We start from the raw sequence: 21943 nt of genomic DNA, 5'->3' as shown, positions 1-21943 counted from the left end.
GATTAAGCACACAAAAGGTAATTCAACCAAAAACCTTAAATAGTAACAGATAAAAAAATAACCCAGCAACAGGTACATTAATGATATTAAAGCAATGTTTCCTGTCAATTGTTTCCTTATGGCTAAAAGCCCACATAGTCCCTGATAAACCGTACATGCTGTTAGGAAAGATTTTATATTGTAGGTAATTTTCCTTCCATGTGGCAACCCGCAAACTTTTTGCTGTTGTTTTACACCCTGATCTAGACTTTGCCAGAGAAGCGCAGCCTTCTGCCGCACTCCTCTGGGCTTTTGCTCCATTCTTACGGAGAAACGGACATGCCCTTAAGACAGTCAGTACCGGGAAACGTTTTCCGTAGTTCTTTTCACATGTTGCAGCTTTCGCGCAACATGGCAGAAGAGTGCACCGTAACTTACATTACCGCGCTCTTGGGTCTCTAGTCATTCTACAGGCCCTAGAAACTCTTGATGGATTTATAACGAACTGTGCAAGTATGTCACGGACGAGACTGGTGGCAGCGATTGTTTCTTTGTGTTTTGAACTCCCTTTTGCCCTGTTAACCGCGCTTCTCGCGTTTGGCCAAAATGGGTGACCTGGCTTCCAAAATGGCCATGCCACGAGGTTCTTTGTCCTGCCCGTTGACCGTCTTGCCCCTTCACCTTCCCCAGGTCGAGCCGACCCAGGGCCATCCTTATTTGGGCATGTACTTTTCTGCGCAACACAGATGCTTTCGCAGGCTTCTGCATCCCTTGTGTGTGCCTCCAGGATGTGGGCTGGGATGTCTGGTCCCAATACACATCCTGGGTGCCCGAGAGTCTAGTGTGTCTTGAATGCCTGGGACCACCGTGGTCCGTGATCGGTCCACGTATGGTGTGAGTGTTTTGTGAGCAGATCTCCCATTGGGTCCTCTCCGTTTTGGCGCCAAGGGAACTCTGGGTAAGAGGAGGCTGGAAACACCACTACCATGTCGATCTCCTGAGTTCTCACAAACGACGGATAAAGGAGCCAAGTATCCTGCAACTAAGAGGCTGAACCGAGGAATCGCTGGTGACCCGCTGAAGGACTGCTCCTCTGCACTGCTGTCGCCCTGTGAGACCATTCTGCCTCTGATCGAACGAGAAGGCCTGTACTGGTACTTCGACCCTTTGGAATAGTGGAAACAACTATTCTCAGCATCTTCATCATCTCCTGCACGTAAGCCTTCGGAAACGTCCCTGGGCCATCCAGTGGACTGACCAGCCTACCCAGAAGCCTTGCTCTGTCACCGCCGTCAGGTTGCTGTTGTATTCCGAGTCCTTGGCACTCTCACACGATTCGTACACTTGGCATTCCCAGGTCTGAAGTGAGACGTGTGCATTAGGCTGAAATATACACGGCCGCAGCGTTGCCCTGCTGTGGTAACAATCTGTGCGGGTTCACTGCGTTTGGGACATCCTCAACTCTAACTGCCGCGGAATTTACACAACGCTGAGACGTCCCCTGCTCGTATCTGAACCTGCCAGCAGTGAAACGGACGCATAGAAGCCTGGGTCTGCCTGCATCGGGGACCGGTGAGTAGCAACGCTAGGAACCGGTCGCCCTCCTGCAGTAGCCTGCAGCTTTTCCTCAGAGGGTTAAACAGCATGCCTTTTTTGCACTCGTGCTCTGCTCACAAGTGGAGGCCGAGCTTGAGTAGCGGATATCAGTTTGTCCTCATTTGTTCACCGCTCTGAACTGCCTGATTTCCTTGAAGAGACTCCCCTTGGCACCAGCGTGTGCAGGTACTTTTGGGCACAAGGCTCCACTCTTCGTAGGGCTCGGACTTCCTTCTAGTTAGGTGGCCTTTGAAGGCGAACTGGATCTACGATTACTTGCACTGCCTGTTTTCCTCCCCATCTAGGTGATCTGCATATTTCGTGCTTCTAACTCTTTAGACCCTTCTGTAATTGTATATATATTGTATTTGATTGTGATGTGTTGGTTTACTTGAGTTTTACCGTGATTCTTTACTATGGTCAATGTTGCAAAGGCCTTGTAATAAATGTGTCTATATTTTTAATATAACACCTGCTTGGAGTAATTTGTAAGTGTCCTTGCTTTGTGTGCTCATTGCGGGCTTTCAGTCACCCTCACCCCTCTTGAGACCTAGTCTTGACCACCGCCATCGCTACCCTGATTGCTCTGGCTTGTCCAGAGGTTACCCTGTTCCAAGAAACTAGGCTTGCCTTCTGAACCTCTGCCCCTCCAGGACAGAGTTCAGAAATCCATCTGAACACATGCTGGAAACACCTTAACACTAAGTAGCAGAGGCATATTCAGCTGGCACCGATTTTGTTACTTGTGCACACAGGTTTTTAGGCATGCCCATAATTAGCAGCTAGATACATATCGGTGAGAAGAGAACATCTTAGGACAAATCTTGTCAGGTCTAGTGGAGGTGTGCATTATGAAAAATCCAGAGGGAGGACCTGGGGCACGGCGGCTGGAGGGGATATAGTATGAGTGGTGCCAAAGAGGGTAGGGAGGGCCGAGATTCCCAATCAATGGCAGCAGGGAATTCTTTTTAATTAGAGGCGGTAAACATTTCCCATAAATATGAAGGAACCTGAACCAAGCACAGGGTTTCGAGGGGGCTTCTCTGCCTCCTCAAGACCATTTTTAAGATAATGGATTAAAAAGGTGCAGCAGACATCAGACGTTGTTAAAATGCCACACAGATTACAATTGGTTTTGTAGTTTAAAACATTAAAAAAGCTAGACGCCACATCGCCAACAGTGCCGAGAAGCATTTTCATGATTCCTTTGCCCACAATAGATGCCTGTATTCTGCCAGAGTAAAAAAAAATAATAAACACAACAGTGTATGAGCTTTGCCTATAATGCCAGTAAAAAAGGTCATGCAACTAAGTAAACCTATCCAGCCCATACTGCCTGCACCAATGCATCCCTCCCACTCCCGCGTAAGAATACATGTTGGCTTTATGCTTTAATGCCAGTAAAACTGCTATGCCCACTGTGGCGCAGCTGCTTGCTGCAGCAGGGGAGACACTGTTTTCACTGGGCTGTCTTTGCTCCTTAATATGTGGCAGGATGGCATTCCATCGGCCATTTAGGACAAACTGACCCCGAACAAAACGTAGAATACTGACAAGTGATGGGGAAGCATAAATCACTTAAGTATACAGATGATAAAGCCAGAGTAACTAACAGCTTTAACTATAGCGTGAGTGACGTGAAATACACCTTACTGCCTTCCAAATCTGGTCTAACAGTAGGCTAACTGTTTAACTGCATTATAAAGAAAGGCATTTGCTGCTGAATTTGCAGAGCTATTAAAGGCCTGCAGTGTTTGTGGTAGCAAATGAGTAGAATCACAAGGCTAAAATGGATCAATGTGTTAAAATCAAACTAGCCCCCGTAGGAGCCAAAAGCATGGACACTGTCCTACATGGGATAAGGGCCTGTGCATCCCTCTGGTGACCAGAGGTGGGTGAGGGCATGGCCACAAGCTACAGCCAACATGGGATGGGCAGGAACACTATCAATATCCACTATAGAGAAATGGAAGGCTCAGCATAATTACAGGATTCTCAGGCTGTGGGAAGGAGTGTAGAGGCTGGCAAATTAGATCAAAAATGGGTGTTGAAGTCCTCACATAAGGTTCTGGTTGACCAACTTTTCAGACTGCTTCCCAAAGAGTGAAAAATGTGGTTTACCTTTGTGCAGCTGAAGATCATTTCAACCATGTGCAAGTCTCTAGCTGCATTCACAGTGGCTTCATTAGACTAAAGACCAAATTGAAACCGTGATATAGGAAAACTCTCAGAGAACTGAACAGAAGCATTACAGGTCCAGATTAAGATCTCCATACCTGTGACCGGAAAAATTAATACCTGGACGGGAGGAATCAATTGCTATAAAAGCTCTTTATGGTGTATTGTAATAGAAACTGGCTTCAATGAAAGGTGGGCAGTGGGACAATAATATTGGTATTGCTCAATGGACTAACTCATGGGAGGGGTTAGATGGCCTATAAACTTGGAATAAAAAATTGTCCTACTGGGACTCAAGTCTCACGCTATAGCCAAGTAAACCGTGAATCCTACAAGAAAGATGGAAATGTAAAGTACAAAAAGAGAAATGCAATTCATACAAACGTATAGCATGGAACTGAATATGTTGAAATCATGTGCTGCCTGATAACTAAAATTGTATTTGTTAAAGTCTTTTTGATATGCACACAAATTAAATAAATGCCAAATCTAAGAGTATGCTCATTGGAACATTCACAAAGTAGAGAAAGGCTCTGTGCCCTATAGACTGGTTTAATCATAACCTGAATGTCTAGGCAACCAGAGAGCCTGCTATAGCTGAGAAATCCAAGCAAGAGCTTTCATGATGAGTGAAGCTTGGCTAGCTACTGTGTCAGGCTCAGAAATTAGATCATGTTGGTGGAAAACCAGAGAGGTAAACCTTGGCAGAATCAGTCAGATTGTCTTCGGAAACAGTACATCCATACAGCACATACTGGGGTTCAGTCATTACTTAGCAACAAGAGGTCCACAGTGCATTGGTGTAATGCTTCTTCTGAGTCAGCCCCGATACCCTGCGGGGTCCCTCAGGGCTCATGTTTGTCGCCAGCACTGTTCAACATTTACAATAAACCACTATGTGGCATCCTTGCTAACAGGGGTGTGCAATTCACATACTATGCTGATGACACACAACTGCTGTTTGAACTGGAGAGGACATACAAGACAGATGCGGAAAACCTAGGTGTCATTTATCAAAAGGTTAAACATTGGATGTGTCTTAACAGCAACACATCGGCGCTGTTTGATATTGGGATCTTCCCACTTTAGGGCAGAACTTTCTTCCAACTACTCAAGCTTCACTATTGAAAACTATTCAATCCCTGTTCTTGAAAAAGTGCAAACTCTGGGTGCCTTCCTAGAAGCATCACTGGGTGTGGAATATTTCCAAAACCTTGTATTACCATTTTAGGCAGATAAGGCCTTTTCTCTCAGAACAGAATTGCCCTTGCACGTGCCACAATTCTTACTAGAATGGATTATTGCAATGCTCTCCTGAGGGGCGCCAGTAAGAACTGCTTTCACAGACGATACCATTCGCATCGCTAAAAATATGCCTCAGAAGTCCCATATATCAGAAAGAAAAGAGTTGCACTTGCTCCCAGTAGCAGCTCAGGTGCTTCAAGATACTTACTCTAACTCACAAATGTCTTCGAAGCAAAGCACCTTTCTATCTCAAATAGTTTTTTTTTTTTACAACTTTATTTAACATTGCACACAGATTAAGCAGATACATTTGCGACATTCAATTCCAGTGAGCATATAACCTATACAGGTTAGTTTTGCGTTGTATTTGAGTCATCAAGGGCAGCTAAGTCCGCCATATATTGCCTGTACCGTGCCCATATATTTCTGGGTTTAGAGGGGGCCATCACTGATTCTATGTACAGTTCTTCGGTGTCGCTAGCCCACAGCATGTCTCTGTTCCAGTCCTCTATTGTTGGCGGTCGAGCGTTCTTACACCTCATCAATATGACCCTTTTGGCTAACAGCAGACTTAAATTGAGCAGTTTTCGCCAAGTTGGGTTCATTTTCCCAATCGCACCTAGCATACACAACTCCGGTGTCCATTCGACCTGTTGGTCTGCCATCTTATCTAGAGCTCACCAGACCTCAGCCCAATATTGTCTCAGTTCTACACAGTCCCACAACATATGGTATATATTAGCATTTTCAGAATTACATCTTGGTTAGTTGCCAGAGAGAGCAGGGTATAGTCGCTTGAGTTTCACCGGGGTGTAGTGGGTTCTATGGATAATTTTATAGTGGATCAGCTTGAATCTAGAGTTGCACGATATCATCTTGGTCAGTGCACAAACCTGGGACCAATCCTGGTCTTCTATCGATTGGTCCAGATCCCGCTCCCAACCGGCCTTTGCCATGTGGGGTGCCTTTGGGCGTGTTTGCATTATGGCTTTGTAGAGAGCAGAGGCCGTGACTGAGTCCCCCCCGTGAATATGTAACCTAGTCCCATGTTTATTTCGGGTTCATTAGGGAATGATGGGTAAATCCGTTGTGTAACTGCTACAACCCTATTGAACTGCTGTTTGTGCGTGTTTGTATTTCCCACCGTGTCCTTAATCTCTTCCCACTTCAGAAAGCATTTATCCCGGAACAACTGTCCCCATTGTGTGATGCCTCTGGTACTCCAGTGCAACGCCACTGCACGGTCTATGGGGAAGTGTGTGTGGGGGTCGCCCCATATTGGCATGCTCGGGTGGTATAACTTACTGGCTCCAAATATATCAGCGATTTTGGGCCATGCAGTGATTGTGACACTGGATGGGTGTATAGTGTTGTATTGTTTAGGTGTGGGCCTAGTGATTCTCTGTAGAGCCAGTGTTGCCTCCCGTTCTCTCACAGGGGGTGGGGGCCAGGGTTGAGGAAGCATGAAGCCCAGCCGGCAGCATATTGCGCCTGCGCTGCCAGGTAATACAATTCCATGTCGGGGGCCATTAGGCCGCCTCTAGGATATGTCAGTTAGCACCCTCCAGCTCAGTCTCGAGTGGCCTCCCCATACGAACGCTATGCATGCACTGTTGATTCTGGAGAATAGAGCGCGACCTGGACACACCGGCACTGTGCTGAAAAGATAGAAAAGCTTAGGCAAAATGATCATTTTAATTAATGCTATCCTCCCCATCATTGATATGGGCAGGGCGTTCCAGCACTTCATTTTGGTGCAAAGTGCGTCTGCCAATGAACTGTAATTCAATGTTCGGGACAGCTGAGCAGACCTGGCAACAGCAGCGCCTAGGTAAACAATGTGTACTGGGCTCCTTATGAGACTGTGTAGGTTTTGGGGCTGCGTGGTGGCGTCTGTGAGCGGGAATATCTCAGACTTATTGGGGTTCAGACGTAGACCTGAATATTCGCCGAACTTTTTCACTGCAGCCAGCAGCTTGCCCAATGTGCGGTCCGGGTTCTTCAGATATAACAAAATATCATCTGCATATAGCGTTATAATATGCGGTTTACCCTCAAGCCATATCCCGAATGTACTATAACAGGATCTGAGAATGTCCGCAAGGGGTTTTATAACTAGGGCGAAGAGTAACGGGGAGAGTGGGCAGCCCTGTCTGGTACCACCCAGTAGTTCTAGCATGTCTGTGAAGGACCCATTAATTCTAATCTTAGCATGTGGCCGTGTGTATAGAATTTGGATCCACTTTATGAAGTTTGGGCCTATCTCAGAAATAGGTTGAGCAAACATGAGCCAAATAAAGTATTGCTGTCCACGGGTACCTGGATGCTCACATGCCCGAAAACAAGACTATGGGTAATGGAAAAAAATAATAGGTTTGAATTAGGATTAACCTCATTGATCATTACAGAGGATCAGACAATTGTGTCATTGTATAGAAAGTTATTTGTGTCCACGAAAGATTCACTGTATGAAGATCTGGTGAGCATTGTGCAAGCTGGTGGGCTCAAGGCTGCTCCCAAATTTAGGAGGAGAGCGGAAAGCATTTTGGCCAATGTGGAATTAACGTCTGACTTGGAGAAGTCCCAGAAAGAAGTCAGGAAGGCTCTGCTAAGAACGGACTGGATGGCGACAATGATAAGAATGAGACAGTTTAAACTGTATTATAGCTGGTCTCCTTGAGACAAGTCTCTGGGAAGTATTCCAAAATACCCAAACAAATTCCGAAATCCGTATTGGGCCATGCAGTCTTTACGATACAGGCTGAACCTTCTCCCCACAGGTGAGATCTGTCAGATAAGATCTCATTCTGGGAGAGGAATCTAGGTTGCACTTTATGCAGGCATCAGACCGTGGTACAGAATAGAGAACATATTGTATTATATTGTACAGCATTGACAATGTTTAGAACTTTGTATTTGGGGCCTTTTATACACAATTCAGAAGCACTAAATATTTTTTTTTGTTGCACGGATCTTTAGTGGAGATGAAACAGTCACAATTGCAGTGTTAAAGATTCTTCAAGAGGCAGGGATGACAACACTGAAGCAACACAAACAACGTGGGTGAGCGGGCAATGCTTACTGTAGGTGCTTACTGTAGGTACATGTACCCAGTTAACTTAGTGAGTTGAAATTTCGTAAATCAGGTTTGTGGTGCATACCCTGTAAAGAATGCCTCTGCACCGGGCACTGAATCTATAACAGAGTTGTGGACCTAGGATGAAAAGCCAGAGGTGAGGGTTGCACACCCTTGCTCTAGCTAAAGCAGCTAGAAATACATTAATAAGGATTGTTTATGTAACCGTTATTAATTTGCTGTATTTCAAAGAAAATCACATCCAAAATTGTTGTTCACACAAGACCAAGCAAGCTATATCTGCGTTAAAATGACAATTTTGAGCGGCCTCTGCCAAAATGGTATATTGCCAATTCATTTTGGACAATGTCCATTATTAGGGCTAATAGCTGGCAAAGCTGGCTCATGCAGTAAGGGTGCCTGTGTGTGCCAATGAGTTGATTTTGGGACACGTGACCTGACCTGCATGTCACATGACTTTTTGGTTCCTTTTTAGTGTCAGTATGGCAGAGAGTCAGACAGAGGAGCAGCAGCAGACAAGTTATGCAGCACGGATACCCAGATTTGAGGATATCTGGACCAGGGAAGCATAGATACACTCTCAATATGAAACTATCACGTCAGTTTCAGCAGGGTGCAGCATCTATTTCTGAAATTGGCGCACATACAGGCACCTTTATTGCATGAGCCAGCTCTGCCAGCAAATAGCCCCGATGATGGACATTATCCGAAATGCATTGGCAATATATCATTTTGGCAGAGGCTGCTCAAAATTGTCTTTTTTTTTTACTTTGTTTTTATTAACATTTCAAAATACAAACAGATGCCCGGGCTTCCCCTGGCACTAGAGCATTAACAGAGAAGCAAAATATGTTAAAACATTTTTTTAGTACGAAGTGTAATCCGCCCTACCCATACACCACCGCACACCCCCACCTTCCCTCCCCCCTTTCACCCCCTGCTCTAAAACACAAGAACCGGAGGATTACAGGCTACAAGAACGAAAACTGTGGGAAGAGCAAAAAGACCAAGCTAGAACCATTTAAACAGGTTGACGTGGTGGGGTTCGTCACCCTCCTAAGTGTTCGGACAACTAGAGGCAACATGAGGCAGAACAGAGCAAATCGCTGTTAAATCACTAGCGGCCAACAGTCACAGTCTCATAGAACAACATTCCTCATTCATAAGGACAACCATCCATTCCTGGGCAAAGGAAGACAAGGAATCGTTAGTTATGGCCGACAGCTTCTCGTAGATGAAGATAGCATGCAACTTCTGAAGCCATTCTGCTTTCGAAGGAGCTGGGGGCTTTTCCATGTATGCACCAATGCCAGTCTCCCAGCCCTCAACATTGCCCCCACAACTTTTGGAAAACCATTAATCTCTGCGCCTGGCATGGGGGTGTCCAAAAGGACTTCCAGGGGGAGTAGGGACGGACAAGAGCCCACAATATCCTTGATCCAGCTAAGAAGGTCGGACCAGTACACCTTAATCACTGGACATTCCCACCACATACGATACCAAGTGCCTCGTTGTGAGCACATCCTAGGGCACAGCGGGGATACATTTTTGAACATTTTGGACAAAGTGGCTGGGGGACAATGCCAAGAGTGGAGGACCTTAAAACCGTGTTCCATGGCCAAGGTATACAGCACCCTCAAGAAAATGGTTTTGAAAATGGCCCTCCATGATGTGTCCTCCAAAGCCATACCCAGTCTCCCTTCCCATATATGTTTGAAGGGCTTTCTATCCTTCAAATCCACCGTAACCAATAATTTTAAATCTTGGAAAGGGAACCCTGCCTGGACGGGGATTCAACTAGAACATTTTCAAAGAGGGAGAGAGGACGGGTCAAGTCGGAAACCCGCAGAGTGTGTGTCAAAATGCCTTTCAGGCGTAAATACTCAAAGACGGAGAGGGAGGTGACCCCAAACGCCTTGGTGAGTTGATTATACTCAATAAAGGAACCCTGATGGAAGAGCTGACCTGCTCTCTCCAAGCCCCCATCAGACCACGCCTGGGTGTCACGGAAGCCCCTGGAACCCACACTGAAAGGGAGAGCCCAGAGGGATGATCGGGGAGAAGGCCAAGAGGAAAGCTGCTTATTAGCCTTATCCGGTTTCCAAGATCCCCACAGAGCCGCAAGAGTGGGAAGACACTTGAGATGAGCTGGAAGAGATTTTGGAGGGGCCCACAGCAGGTCCCGGATTTTCTTCGGATGGGAATGGACATCCTCGATGTAAGACCAATACGTCCCCAGATCATCTCTCATGTGCTCCAACATCACTCGAAGCTGGGCCGCCTTATGATACAGCCTAAAGTCAGGCAGGCCAAAGCCACCGTAAGACTGGGGCAAGGTTAAAGTCGCCATTCTGATTCTAGCTTTTTTACCACTCCAGATAAACTGGTGAATGCGAGACTGTAGAGCCTCAAAAAAGGCCTCGGGAATCACAACAGGGAGAGTCGAGAACAGATAGAGAATTTGAGGCAAGATGTTCATTTTCATCGAGACCATACGCCCAAACCAAGAGAGAGTAAGAGGAGCCAGGTCCCGACTAATCTTAGTCAAGATCAGGGGAAAATTAACTTGAAAGAGCTGAGTTATTTCCCTGGGGATAAGAACGCCCAAATATGGAGTGGCATCCCATTCTATTCTCATGCCCTGCATTTCGGTTCTCCCTACAATTTCCCCATCCCTAGCACCCATCGGCATTACGCAGGATTTGGAAGAATTCACCTTAAGCCCGAGAAGGAGCCAAAGAGGCTTATGAGGCCCAGCAACCAGGGGAGAGAGACCTGAAGTTTCGTGAGGTGGGCCAAGATGTCATCAGCAAACAACGAAAGATTGAATTCCCAATTACCGCACTTAACCCCCGCAATCTCCCGATCACCTCTAAGCCAGGGGCTCCATCGCCAGGGCTTATAAAAGAGAGGACAAGGGGCACCCCTGACGGGTGCCTCTGGACAAAGTCATATATGAGGTGCAACCATTGACCATTACCCGCGCAAGAGGGCCATTGTACAGTGCCGAAACCCACCCGCAAAAGTTATCTCCCAAACCCATTTTGTGGAGAACCTTACCCATATAAGGCCATTCTACCCTGTCAAAGGCCTTTTCTGAGTCCAACGAGATAAGGTATCCCTCCACATCCTGTCTCAAAACCTCATGCATGAGATCCAGGGTCTTCCGCACATTATCCGCCCACTGGCGACCAGGAATGAAGCCAACCTGATCCCCATGACCCAGGGACAAGAGGTGTCTCGCCAATCTATTTGCCAAAAGTTTAGCTAAAATCTTATCATCCGTGTTAAGGAGATCGGGCGATACGACTGGCATTGACAGGGATCTTTCCCTTCCTTGGGGAGAACCACTATAAGGCGGGACATCATGGTGCGTGGATGGGAGCCCAGCTCCAGAACAGAATGAAACATTTTGGCCATGAATGGGGCTAGCGTAGAGCGGTAAGTTTTATAAAAACTAACTGTATAACAGTCGTCTCCAGGAGCAGTGCCACTCTTCAGGGCAGAAATGGTGTCAATTATTTCTTGGGGAGTGATAGGTACCTCAAGCATATCCGCTTTGTCGCGAGGGAGACAAGGAATGGGAAGGGACTCCAAAAAACGGTCAACATCAGCCCCATACCCTGCATATTGCGAAGATTGTAAGTGCTCATAATAAAGCCTAAACTGCTCGACTATCTCTCCGTCCCTTAAGATTATCCCTCCCTCAGGTGTGCGTATTGAGGAAACTCTCCTACTGTTCCTGAGTTCCCGAAGCCTCCAAGCCAGTATCTTATCTGCTTTTACCCCTCTTTCCCTATATTTGTTTCAAAAAGGGCAGCTTCCTTTCCGTCCGCCCAACAAGTAGAGCTGCCAGTCTACAGCGCAGCTGCTGCAGCTCCTCCCATTTACCTGGAAACATCTGCGTCTTCAATGTACCCCCCACCCGGTTTAATAGCAGCGATATTTTCTCTCAGGAGCTTCTCCTCGCTGTCCCTTACCCTTTCCCTCCTCGATCTCACCTCAATGAGAGTGCCCCTAATAGTGGCCTTGAACGCGTCCCAAACCCCCATGACACCCACTTCCCCATTGTCATTATTTGAGAAATAATCTTTGATGACGGCTAAAAGCGATTGTCTCACTTCTTTATCCTGCAACAGGAAGTCATTACACCGACATTGGGGCCTAGCAGGAGGAGGGGGGGGATACCAATTTTAATCTTAACCATATCATGGTCTGACCAAGGAATGACCTTGACCCCGGATTCTGAGACCTCGTCATTAAGAGAAGTGTTTAACAAGATGTAATCAATGCGGGAGAGTGCTGCATGCTGTTTAGAATAATAAGTAAAATACCGGTCCCGGTCCTGTTCTGGAGCACTCGGATCCCACAGGCCTAGTTCCCCGTTAACCTCTTGGAAGGCGATTGCCATTTTCTTCTGAGACCGCCAGTTAGGGCAGACTATGGACGATTTCCTGTCCCTTTCAGGGCAAAGGACCATGTTGAAGTCCCCTCCCACCAACAGAATGCCTTGTGTGAAAGCCATGATTTTCCCCTTCATCCCCTCCCAAAAGCTATCTTGCCCCTCGTTTGCTATCTGCATATAGCCGGTCAAGTGGCACAGCGAGTAGAGCGCTCGCTTTGACATCCGTGCAGAGCCTGCGAACGCAGGTTCGAATCCCGGCAGCGCCAAACTCAGCGTTTCATCCTTCCGAGGTCGATAAATGAGCACCACACACCGTGGGTAATAATAAGCAGCGCTCAGATACCTGAGGGTTCGTAGCGCTATATAAATGCCAAATTATTATTATTATATACCAACCAAGGTAAACAGCCTGCCCTTCACCTCCCCGTTGACCATGATATATCGACCCTCCGGGTCAGTCTTTTGGGCCTTCAGCTTAAAGTGCGCTTTGGGAGAGACCAAAAGGGCGACCCCACGTTTTTTGGTTGCAAAGGGAGAGGAACAAACATGCTGTACAGATTTAACCCTGAATTTTGGTTCTCCGCCCCTGACCCAGTGAGTTTCTTGTAAGAACAAGAAATGAAGCTGAAGCCTCGAAAATTCCCTCACCACTAGCGACCTTTTAGTGGGGGACTTCAGACCACGCACATTTAGAGACCCCCCATCGTCAAATAGTGAAGTGAATCATCCATAAAAAAGACTATTAAAGCACACGGCACCCCCAACATGGAGCTCTCAGTGATATTGCTCCCACATGGTTTCAAAACCTCATACCAGCCCACGGAACCCCTCAAGACTCCAACTAATCCCCGACCTCCTGGAAAGACTAAAAGCAAACTCTTAAGAACAACCCCCAACACCTCACCCCACCCCCCATCCCCAGAACGCCTGAAAACCAAGCGACTCCATCCTGCTGCTGGGCCAGGCCACCAGTGTCTCCCCCCCTCCGGGCACTCGGAATCAACAAAAGCCTCAGATCCTGGTACACCGAGATGCTTGCTCCCTCCCACTCCACGGGGCCCTTTCTGCATGCCAACTCTGGAATTTTGCTTTTCTCTGAAAAATAGTGGAACCGCACACGAATCGACCTAGGGCCTTTGCTAGACGTGCCAGCCCTATGCGCCCTGTCGATGGTTGGTTCATTTGTGTTGGAATCATCAAAGAGCAACCTCACAACCGCCTTGACAGCCCTGGCAATGTCTGACTGCATTTCCCCCTCATGTTCCGGAAGGCCCAGAAATCGTAGGTTGCAGCGACGCTCCCTATTTTCCAAATCGTCAATTTTCAGGGCACACTTCTCCTCTGCTCTCTCTAGCTCCGCCAGACGCGAATCGAACTGAGCCTCCAGAATGTCCATTGAGGACGTGTTAGCTTCCAATGCTTGAACCCTGCCGTCAGTAGTGTCAATCCTCTTATCAAGCGTGTCCAGCCACACTGCAATGTCCGCCCCTAAACCCCGAATTTCCTCCAGGAGGGTGCCATACCCTTGGCGACAGAATTAGGGTCCAAACCTTCCGGATGAGCAGGGGATGCCATTGCAGAGTGGGGCAGGGTGTTGGGGGGGGGGGGGTAAACGGCGAAACTTCCCCAAGGTTTCCGACCAGCTCATGTGTATACACCACTCTCCTGAACTCGAGCTGGACCCTCCGATAGGACACCCAATAGAACTTCTGTGCAAACACAAAGGGTGTCAGCCCAATCGCGGAGGCCTCAATGGGCCCAGCCAGGTGAGGGCTATGATGACGGCCCAGAGCCCCTCACCACACAATCAAGGGCTCTGGGGCAAGCTTCTCAAAGCCCAGGTCGCCCCCCTACTTCGGAAAGGCAGGGAGAATGTTGTGGGGCTATCCAGCAGCACCCCAGCTACAATCCGGGCCACAGGGTTATCTCCCAACCCCTTCACCCACCAGCTATTGACCAGCCTAAAGCGAAGACACGCTGCGGTTGCCCAGCCCAAAATCCAGCACTCCTGCCAAAGTCAATCTACACGGGCCCAGGTGTAATATTGTATGCCGCTGGAAGTCTTCAGTGGTGAAGGCAGCAACAGTCCATCAACAAATAGGGTCCTGGCTGCATAACACCAAACACAGCAGGAGCTCCAGAACCCTGTATCCAGCGCTTCTAATCCTCACAGCACGCTCCCTCCAGCAGGCCCTCAGGCGGCGGTACAGAAAACGTGTGCGGGCGCCGAGCTACACACAGCAGGCCCCTCTGCCCAAGCTGAGGACGCCTCGGGGCAATCCAGATACCAGCGCACTAGCAAACCGCAGGGCAGCCCACCTCAATTCCAGAAATCGCTGCTGAAGCGGAACCGCGACTCCTGCGCGGAAGCTTACTTGTCCGGACCGTGTCTCCCAGAGAGCGTGCACACACCAGCGAGGTGCCGGCCACGTAGACCCACTCCAGCGAGTATCACCTCGGCAGGCAGGCCCCCCCGTGATCACCAGGTACTCTTCTCCGCCCGCTCTATCCCGCGGGTTCCACAGCTCCAGCACGGCGATGGGCAAAATATTCCCCGGTCCTTCGCTTGGGAGCCCCGTTAGGAGGCAGGGCTCACACTCCTCAGGCAACCTCCTTGCCCCTCACCCACCGCAGAGGAGGCCTCACCGCTGTGGAGCGACTGCCAGAATCCGCCGCTCATTCAGCCCCGCCAGGGGCAACCAGGGTGGTTCTCCCCCTCCATGCAACCTCCGGCTGTCAGGATTGCGCCCCCAAGGTCCACGGGGGGCTCACATGCCATCTCAGGGGGTCTATTTCCACGATTGGGTTGTTTGGGGGGGGGCTCAATACCCAAATAACCGGGCCCCAAGGAGAGGAAGGCTGGTGTGCGTCAGCACATCTCGGCGCCCCCTGGTGGTCAACCCAAAATTGTCATTTTAACGTAAATATAGCTTGGTCTTGTGTGAACAACAATTTTGGATATCATTTTCTTTGAACTACAGCAAATAAATAACCGTTACATAGACAACAGCAGCCAATCTGACAGAAAAATATTAAAGGATAAGCCCTTTTGGTGACTTTAGTTACCTTAATAAGGTGTAGTATGAATTTTAACTTGTATACGAGATAGATATCAGACAATATGTGGGTTTATTAATATGATTAATTTGACATGTTTTATTGCGTTTTTGTATATTGTGCGAGGTCGACTTCGAGCAACCAAAATCACAATAAAAAATCTTTTTTTTTTAAATTGTCCTTCCAATACATGCTGTTTGCCGATTATTCAGTTCTATTCTTTAGGTCAAGCAGGTTTTTAAAAATTGAATGCCAAGAAACACTGACATACTTTTCAAGACAAAAAAAAAAACACCCTTGAAGACAAATTACAGCCATTATGAACAAATGACTGCAGTTGAATTGAAATGTCAGGTTGTAATGGGAGATCAGTCTTTACCAGATTTTAGTTACTCGGTCTAGCAGAGGTTATCAATGTAATTGAGTGTGCTAGGATTGGATGCAAGTGTTAACTGAGTAATGAAGAACACTTAATGGACTGGAGGAAAATGCAGGCCTCATGCCGCTTGGGAGGAATAAATTACTCATCTTTGGTAATGTTCTGATGGATACAGTGTTAATCTCACAGATTTCTCATCCTTGAGAGATGGCCACCATTTGACACTGTCCATCTCAGATGCCGGCTCCTTGGAACACTTTTGCCCCCAAAGTGATGCCATTTGTATAGATACACCTGGAGCATGGGCACCATCTTCTTCAGTTCCACACCTTATTTTCCCTTTGCCAAACACGAAGGGCAGTTTCAGCTCCCACATATCAAGGAGGAAACTGGCTAAAAAAAACAATCACAGCCAGTTGAGAACTTCATTTAGTGAATAGGTGGAATTAGTGATGAGTAATCTGTGGGAGAAATTGTAATATCCATCAGAAAGAACATTACTGGAGGCAGATAATATGTTCTGCAAATTGATACATTCCCCCCACAGATTCCCCATCTTTAAAGATGCCAGAAGACAAAGGGGAGTTTGGAGGCCAATGAGAATGCCCACTGCAGACAATGCCATTATTCAATACTGACCTCCCTACACTTGCTTCCTCACTAGCACATGAATTCAAATGGTAATGTTTTGTAAATCCATGTAAAGAGGCCAATGTTGCCTTCTGGGGGACTTACACCAAAGGTATGCCCACCAGCAATGCTGATGTGTCTGCATACCTTTGGTTTGAGAGAGCCCAGAGTCCACCAGGTACTTTCTTGTGTGTTTGCATAAAACTACCTACAGATGTGACAGTTTGGCAACAGCTATCCTTTTAAGTGCAGTGAAGAAGACAACTAGTCATCAATTCAGTGTTTGTTTTTCTGTGATATTTAAACTTTCAAGGCCCTTGACAGGTTCAAACTGTGCAACCTCTTCTCGAAGGATGAGGTTAAGGAAGAAATCCAGCAAGTGCATTTTCTGCTCCAAATGAAAACTTTCAAAACTACCGTAAGCAGAATTTAACATTTTACTATCAGGGTAACTTTATTTTTGAGAATTAAATGAATGATGAAGAACACACAAGGGCCACCAGAAAAGGAATATTGAACGATAAGGGTCAATTGTGTAGAGGAGGTCCCAAGCACAGTTCACACTTTTACCGCTCATTTTGAAGTACCAGGAACATTCACGCCGGAATAAGGGACGTATGACAAACAAATAAACCAGCAGAGAGCCACAGTGGGGCTCTGCCCAGTACCTATCAGACTAACAGCACCTATTGAAGTACCAGCACATAAGAAATCTTGGACAGTAAGGTACACATTGAGGAAACCATATCGACAAGTTCTCACTGCCAGATGGCAACATTGGCCTCTTTACATGTATTTACAAACTGACGATTGCCAAAACACAATGCCTGCAGCAGCCAAGAAAATCCTAAAGGAAGACAAATGGTGATGTCACAAGAACCCAAACTGACTCACATATAGAAGATATGATGACCTGCGAATGACGAAAAGAGCCAAAACACCATGGATAAGTGGCATACTGAGCTTAAAGTGAAATGAGTGATGTCAAATGTAAGAAGCTTATGCCATGAGCGCGATTAAGATATGCAGCCAGTTTACATGTGTACATATGCATGAAAACCGCAAGAAAGCTAAGAAAATCGTGTGGCTTCCTAAGCTTAATATTAAGATAGATTGCGGCAAGCGCCACATATACATATCTACCTTGAGAAAAAATAACTTTATATAAGTATACTTCCACTATGCACAAGAGCAGAACCGACCAAATGTTATTTAAGGTCTCACGAAGAGAGCTCCGCAACAGGAAAACAGAGAATTAAGGACAGAGAGAAACTCAGACGAAGGAAAGTCATGCCAAGATGCCAAGGTCATACCAGCTGAAATAGCCCAACAGTGGATACAATTAATGAGGAGAAGAACAGAGTATCTGAAAGGTCAAGATAAGCCACAGGAGGCAGATGGCTGACTAAATTAAATAAAATACACGAATTGCATGGAGAATAAGACGATTTCACTGTGTCTGAATAACGTGACCAGCCAAGCGAGAAGGAATGAAACTTTCACACGTATGCGTGGCCTTGTGCCACGCACAGATATCTGAACTTTTCCAGACCAAGAAGCAGTCTCGAGGCCAAAATACAAAGAAATAATTGACACATGACCACTGAAGTGATGAGTGATTGTTGCAATAATTGGAGGGAGCAGCTGAGCTCCCGGCACCTGGCCGGCTACTCTGCACGCTGCTAGGCTGGTGGAAAAGTATAGTGGGGTTGATGCCAACCCAATCATAGTGGAACAAGTAATCTAGGGTCCTGTAGTTAGAAGAACCAATGAGACGTCGTACTTTTAGTGACGTTTACAGTAGCCATTTTGAAGGAAGGGCGTAGATGCCCCACCTGACACTGTTTATCCAATCCCCTCACTCCGTTACCATATACAAATATAGTACCTATTTTAAAGTTACCTTCCTATAACCAATAGAATTGCATGCAACATTTTAAGCGTTACACATCAGTAATGACGAGTATTTAGTATAAAAGAGGTGTTTTTTATGAAGTTTGGTGGAGTTGTTGAAGCGAGAAGGAAGATCGAGCGGTTGCTGATGTTCACAAACTCCCTGTTTTTTGTACTTGTCATTAAACAGACTCCCTTTGCCAAACTATTGAGTTGTCATTATTGATCTGATGCTAGAGTATTAATCTGCATCCCCACCCATCTCACGGGTGCTGCTGCCTCATCGTAAAGTGGTATTGGGCAACCCCCAGCTCTATGGGTCAGTTGGGGTCCTAGTGCACACTTGGTAGCAGAGATAGGATGGTTTTATCGATTAGATAAGACATCCATTGACCGTTGACATAAAGTAACTCCAGGTCCTCGGCAATATCACGAGTCCTTTGCCATCCGGCTAAGTAGACCGAGAAGCTCCCAGTAGATAGTGGTTAGATTAAAAAGTTTAAAACCTGCAGGTTGAGGTCTGAAGGAACCTGTGTTTTCCTCCACTAACCCCTTCCCACTTCTACGAGCAGCCAATTGAGCAAAAGGCAGGAGAGGCAGTGACGAAGGCGGTGATCCCGAGGATCCAGAGAGAAAAACATGCCAACAGTGAGAGAAAAAGACAATGCGTTGGCAAAAAATTGCATGCCTTACAACAAGTAAGGGAAGATAACGGAGGGAGGTGGGGCAAAAATAACGATAGAGTAAAAGTAGAATGTATATATATATAAGGGGAAAGAAATATTGACTTGAGGGTAATAGAGCTAGAACGAGGATACCGGGAGGCTATCCGAGCTAGATAGAGGATACGCCCAAATACCTACGCTTTAATATAGCGGTGAGAAGAAGCCTGTATTTAAAGTCCTGAATAAAATAGGACGAAATAGGAGACCAAAACGGTCAAAGACGTTTTTGAAAAGAATGGGCTTACACTCCATGTCGGGGTAGATCATAGGGGCAGGAGATCTGTGTAGCCAGCTGGAGTCTGTCACGTCTGTCACATGTTTTGTTTCTTTTTTCTCTCTGACGTCATAAAAAAATAAGACATCTTATGAGGCATTAGCACGAAAATAATAATTGTTTAACTAAGATATTGTATAGTATGATTTGATGGTGGTTGTGTGAAAAAGAAGAACGGGATTGGAGCTTGCGATGATTGGTGCTCGCTCATATTGTTGATTTTGTTTAAGTAATGTAAAACGTAGGAGAAGAGAAATAATGTTAAATATGAAAGATATTACACCGTTAATACACTTGTGCAAACAGTTGCCGAAACATGCACCTAAGCTGAAAAAGTACAATGTAGAATGGGTCAAAGGAACCAACCACAAAATGTTCATGCCATGGCCCCAGAGTGGATCGCTATCTAAAGCAGTCCTGCAACATATGACAACATATTTGCATGCCACGTACACTGGGAAAAAGTTAGATAAACGCCTAGCTAGTTTAGAACTTTGGAAGATGTACCAAGAGGATAAGGAGGAAGAGCCGCTGTTAGATTGGATACTTAACATATGCACAGATGGGGGTGAGATGCCTTTCACGCCACCCGCCCCGTCTGAAACAAAAAGTGAAGTCTGTAAAGACGAAGGATTATACCCGCTAATGGAACTTAAAGCAGCCACGGCATATAGCAACCTGGCATATGAGTCACCTACGCAAAATAGTGACGAAAACCCAGACAAAGAGAGATCGAGATATCACCTCCATAGTCCAGAGGGACAAGGAGAGGTGCGAGAAAGAAAAAGGAGATCAAGCGCAATCAAGTACATCTCCAGATATGAATAGAGAGGGAAAAAGATGGAATGGAGAGGAGGACAGAACTGATGTGATGGCATTCACACAGAACAAATGGATGGGATGTCAGATTTTATTGCAACTCGATGGTAAAGGCATTGAGGATGTAAGAAAAGGGAGAGCCAGACGATTCACAAAGAAGAGAAAAGGAAAAGGGAAAACAATTGAGAGACCAAAGGATCAGGAAAAAAGATATACAGCGACGAGAACAGCTGTATCGCGAAGAGCAAGAAGGGAAACGCGATCATAAACCAAGAACAGCTACTGATCAGGACAGGCAGGGACAACTGAGAATAGAAGAACAAAAGATACGGGAAAAGAGAATAAAAAGACAAAGGGATGAGGAAATACAAGGGCAAATGAACGTAGAGATGCAAATAAACAGGTAGAAGATAGGGTCAAAGAGGAAGCGCAGAGAATTCGATGACGACATAGAATGTAAGCGAAGACAGAGCGCACGCGATCTTGAATATCTGGAAAGAGAGGTTAAAACACCCGATGCAGTAGTAGATTGGGAAGACATAGAAGAATTCTTTGAGTACAATTCAGTACCAGGCACGTCTAGGGCAAATATTGAGGACGACGCCAGAAGCATCGGATAGACGATCGATAGAATATATGATGAAATGGGGCTAGAACAAGTAACCCAAGGGAGAGGAGAAGACAAGTGTATTGAGAGCACTCAGTAGAATTCGAGAGCTGAACCTAGATAGGTTGACACTAAATAGGAACGAGGAAGATGAGGAGTTACGCGAGTTGGGCACAGACAATTTCAGACGCAGAGAGAGAGAGGAATATGAAGAAAAGGAAGAAGAGAGGAGACGTGAAAAAAAAAGCTTCCCCGGAGGAAAAGGGATAAAATGGTCAGATTCTAGCGAGTCTGCACCTAAGGCATCAGAGTCAGTAAGACCGACACAAAGGAGTATCTTACGGTCAGAGGGGGGTGTCTACACCACCCTATGTGAGCTGACTAAGGGCATTGCCAGGTAGACAGGGATGCAGGACTATCACCCCTGCAGTGGATAGAAAAATGATGAGAGGAAAAGGAGTGCCATGTATTACAATTTCCGTTGCTCGGAAAAGGAGCAACAAGGCCACAGTATATTCCATGGCCACACATGGATCGAGATAATCTGAAAAATAAACTTCCAATGTTAACATCGGGAGCCGGAAAATGGATACATGAGCTAGAAAAAATGATGGGAGGGAACACGTTGGCTATTGGGGATATAAAGGGTCTTTTAATCGCAATACTTGGTGATCGAGCAGACGATGTGTGGACACGTGCAGGTTACCCATGTGTGACTACAGTTAACACTGTACACGATGGAGCTCCATTTAACAATTGCAGAGCCGGGGCATGGGAAGCATTACGATTGCTATACCCGGATACATCGGACAAGGGAGCCATAATGAGACGCAAAATTAAAGAGTCAGAAGATCCTTTGATTTACATTCAGAATTTCAAAGACGCATGGGTGCTGGAAACAAGGGAGTCTTGGTGGAAATCTATACCCGTGTTTTACCACATCTTATGCCAAGGGCTGCCAGATCAAGTACAGAAGCAGCTCAAGAAATTGATAGGAATCGAGGCCAAGCCATAGTACGAGATACAATTGACCATAGCTCACTATTGCAGACTTCTGCA

At 46.4% G+C, this 21943-nt stretch overlaps 1 protein-coding gene across 2 annotated transcripts in view; it reads right to left on the bottom strand.

Moving 5' to 3' along the window:
• Positions 1-21943, bottom strand: part of LNPK (lunapark, ER junction formation factor) — a 1074215-nt gene that overhangs the window by 85027 nt on the left and 967245 nt on the right. The gene's annotated exons all lie outside the window — the stretch shown is intronic.

Source organism: Ambystoma mexicanum, chromosome 9, assembly GCF_040938575.1.
Source record: "Ambystoma mexicanum isolate Mex_15411 chromosome 9, UKY_AmexF1_1, whole genome shotgun sequence".
Classification (NCBI taxonomy): Eukaryota; Metazoa; Chordata; class Amphibia; order Caudata; family Ambystomatidae; genus Ambystoma; species Ambystoma mexicanum.
The sequence above is the reverse complement of the archived record's forward strand: the minus strand, read 5'-3'. Positions and strand labels throughout refer to the sequence as shown.